This window comes from Branchiostoma floridae, chromosome 2 (genome assembly GCF_000003815.2).
Source record: "Branchiostoma floridae strain S238N-H82 chromosome 2, Bfl_VNyyK, whole genome shotgun sequence".
In the NCBI taxonomy this organism is placed as follows: domain Eukaryota; kingdom Metazoa; phylum Chordata; class Leptocardii; order Amphioxiformes; family Branchiostomatidae; genus Branchiostoma; species Branchiostoma floridae.
The window spans coordinates 3836713-3841208 of record NC_049980.1 but is presented as its reverse complement, the minus strand read 5'-3'; positions in this window follow the sequence as shown (position 1 = coordinate 3841208).

Here is a 4496-nt window from a genome sequence, read left to right as displayed (position 1 = left end):
TTGTCGGTAGCGTTATGATTATCCTTTTTATCCCGATCCCCTTTTAGTTCATATCCCTGCGGTATCATCGAGTGCATATTTCCACCGACCGTTGGTGCTTCTCACGCCATAAACAATGCCTAGTTTACGTCTTTTGTTTCAATTCGGGAACCGTCTTTGATCGTGGTCTGGTCTTAAGGGTGGTCGCTGCGTTTATCCTTCTGAGAACGGCACTGATTGATGACTTACCGTCTTTCCCACCAACTCTGTTATGATATCACCATGGTTACACGTACACATCCCTATGGGGGTACCAACTCATCAGTTGTTGAAAGGGCCGAACAGATCTATTCCCACGCCGAAAACAATGCCCTGATAATTGTGTCTTCTTTCCCACCAACTCTGTTATGATATCACCATGGTTACACGTACACATCCCTACGGGGGTACCAACTCATCAGTTGCTGAAAGGGCCGACAATGAATATAAGATCTGTTCCCACGCCGAAAACAATACCCTCATAATTGTGCCTTTTGTCTTCGTGCTTCGTCCCAGACGCCGTGCATATTTTCCGGGATGTGGGGGAAACCCCTGACACCACCTATTGTTCTAGATCTCTATAAAACTCTAAGAGCCAGGGCGAAATTTAGTTGACCATCGGCGTGGGAACTGCGAGGACGTCTCGGCTCTACTGATATCTCTCTTCTGCGCCGGCCACCTCCGCAAGCTGGACAGCCATCGCCCGGTAAGTCTGTCATCATGTTTTCTTTTAAGTCTTTCCTCTTGCAACCATAGACCGAAAGATGCTAACAGTCTTTAGGCCGATACATGCTTTGAGGGTTGTGTTGTTGTTTGTACATTGACCAAAGAACTCGATTAGGTGGACGCAACTTCAAGGGTAAACTACCATAAATCTTTGAAATATCTACGTGCGACAACTAGTTTTGTCCAACATATCTTTGTTGGACGTATAGTATTGGAAAATGGCTTTTCTGTCCGTTGTTTTAACATGTCGCTTTAGTTTGGGGCACTGTCTCAAGAGAGAAGGGCCGGGGGTTGTGAAGTTTTGTCCCTCTAACCAGAATTTATTGTTCGCCAAAGCAAGGAATGAAGAATCGCTCAAACAGGCAAAAGTTGTTTGCAACCCGGGTAAAACTAGAATATATGTTACTGTATTTTCTCTGCATCAAAACGTGTTTTGAAAAAAAGAAGAAAAAAAAAAAAACTGTTGCAAAGGTTGTACCAGGTCATTTTTGTTTAGCTTTCGTGTGGAGTATCGTGTTATGTTTGACACTAGGGGATTCGTGTGAGAACGTTACGAAAACTCTTGCTGTTGTTGTTGCGTCATGTTTGTAGTAAATTTCTTTTAGTAAAAAAAATACGCCCTAGATTATGTGATACGCTATATGCTACGTATACGCGTATGTCATTACCAACTTTGAAACGTAACAGTAACGTTACGTGTGTCACAGTTTTGTACCGAAAGTTTTCTCCGCTACCAAAACAAGTATTCGACCGGCAAAAAACGATTTTGTTCGTTTACAAAAGAGCACCGAAGCCCTTTCTTTGTCATGGAATACTGATGAGTGCGCGGTCGTCGTTCTAACAAAAGCACTGGAGTGTTGTACAAATTCAGCGTTTCAAACAAAGCTTTGTATGTTCTTTCAGAAACCAGCAATGATCAAGAGTACAGTCAACTAGTCATGGCGTTTACTTGTGAAACGTGCGGAAAAACCTTTGCCCAAAAACGCAATCTCACTCGGCACCAAAAGTCCCACGGCACCACGACCTACCTCTGCGAGATCTGCGACAAAACCTATAACCGTCTCGACAGTTTTAAGCGTCATCAAAAGCAGCACGACCCGACCGAACCCACGCACGAGTGTGATTTTTGCGGCAAAAAATTTTCTAGACGAGACAGCCTACTGCAACATCGCCGGCTGCACGAGAATCCGAGGCCGGCCCCCACGTTCTGGTGCCGACCGTGTAACGTGGCGTTTGAGACGGCCCATGCCCTGCATGCGCACCGAGAAGCTGCACACCCCGTGGCGTCAACCTCCCGTCTACGGAAAAGGGTTTCCTCAGCAGACGGGGCCGGGCCCAAAGCGAAACGACGCCACATCCAACCCGCAGGAGACGGCGACGCATTTCCCTTTGAGGAAGATACGGAGGACGTGTCGGAAGAGCTGATTCCCCAGCACGAAGACGTGGCCGTTCAGAATCTGTACCGGCAGAAATGGTCTATGATCAGGACGCAGTTCAAGCGGGGACAAAACATCCAGGACACGTACAACTTTAGACTGGAGTCCGAAAATCCTAGCGATCTGACCGACAACGTATGGGCCATCTTTGGCGACCAGCAAACCGTCTTTAAGATCAACCTATCGTTCGGGTTCATCCTCCAGGACGGGGACACGGGGGCACTGCGATATTTTTACCCTTGTGAAAATAATAACGGGTTTTTGCCAGAACCTGTCCAAGTGGAAAACGAGGATGGTATCCGGCGGTTCCTGGACAAGATCGAAGAGGTCGATCACATGGAGAAGGCACGCCAGGAGCGCCCGAACAGTAAGTCCGTCCTGCAGAAGATGGTGAATGTCATGTTTTACGTGAACAAAATCAAGGACCATCCGATCGGTGTCCCCGGGACGCTGACAGACTACATCAGGAACAGCAAGTCCATCATCGCCCTTTATAGCGGAACGAACGGTCCGTACACGGACAAGCTCTGCTTTTTCCGATGCCTGGCACTCCATCGGCAATGCGATCGCACCAAGCTGGAAAGGACGACCAAGAGCCTCTTCAGAGAGTACCTGGCGTGGGTGGGTAAGACGGCCAAACAGTTCAAAGGCGTGTCTCTCAAACATCTGGAGGACATAGAGAAATTGTTTGAGGTCGACGTGTACGTCTATGCTCTACAGCCCAATCACGATGAAGACGCCGAAGATGACGACTTCTTTGCGGAGTTGGTGAGACGTCCCCTGTCTACACACAACAATACGATGTACCTGAATCTCTGCGAGCACCATTACAGTTACATTAAGGATTTTAAGACTTACGCCAAGTCGTACGCGTGTCCGCAATGCGGAAAGAGGTGGACGCACCGCGGTCATTGCGAAGCCCACATTCGCACGTGCGACGGTAAGGTGAACAAGGTGTATCCGGGAGGCGCCTACCATCTACCGCAGACCATCTTTGAAAAGCTGCAGGACGAAGGGATCGTCGTCCCCGAAGAAGATCGTTACTATCCCTACCGCGCCTGCTTCGATATAGAATGTCTTCTAAAACCACTGACTGATCAAAAGACGGACAAAATGACGTGGGAGGCGGCACACGAACTCTTGAGCGTGAGCGTCGGCTCAAACGTCCCTGAATACACCGACCCAGAATGTTTCGTGTCCGAAGGCGACCCGACAAAAGTGGCTGAAGACTTGTTGAATTTCCTACAGCAAATCAGTCGTAAGGCGTACTCCCTTCTGTTGGAAAAGTTTCATTGGGCGGTGCTCAAGATGGAAGAAATTCGGCAAACGGATTTGGAGAAAGAGGAAAAAGAAGAAGATGAAGAAACGGAAGGAGAATCCCCGCAAGACAAGGCGAAGCGAAAAGAAAAACGCCGGAAAGAACATTACATGACCAAACTGATTGAGGAACTGACCAAGTACATGAGTCAGCTGGTGGTTCTTAGTTTCAACGGTGGGAAGTATGACCTTAACGCCATCAAAAAAGTGTTCCTCCCGCTGCTGCTGCGATCTACCAGCAAACTCCGACCCATCAAGAAGAACAACACGTACATGTCGATTGAAACGGACGACCTGAAATTCCTGGATCTCATCAATTATGTGGCTCCAGGCTTTTCCTACTCTATCCTGCTGAAGGCGTACGGCTGCCAGGAGACAAAGGGGTTCTTTCCGTACGAATGGATGGACAGCTTGGACAAGTTGGAGCACACGCAGCTACCACCACGAGCCGCCTTCCATAGCAACCTCCGACAGTCCGACATCACGGAGGAGGACTATCTGTACTGTCAGCGCGTGTGGGAAGAGCAGGGCATGACGACCATGAGGGACTTTCTAATATGGTACAACAACAAGGACGTTAGCCCCATGGTAGAAGCCGTGCAGAAGATGACAGAGTTCTACCAGGACAAGGGTATAGACATGTTTAAGGATGGCATTAGCGTCCCGGGCCTGACACTTAAGTACCTCTTCATGAACCTGCCACACGATACTTACTTTACTCTTCCGGACAATGAGGAGGTGTACAGATTGTATAAAGACAACATAGTGGGGGGGACCCAGCATCATCTTTCATAGGTACCACGAAAAGGGCAAGACCTACATCAGGGCCGACGAGATGAAATTGTTGGGCAGGGAACCGAAACCTTGTCAAAAGGTCATTGGCTACGACGCGAATGCGTTATATTTGTGGGCCCTGATGCAGGACATGCCCTCCGGTCATTACATTCGGCGGCGGGAAGACACGGGGTTCGAAAGAGAATATTCCACACCTCAGTGGGG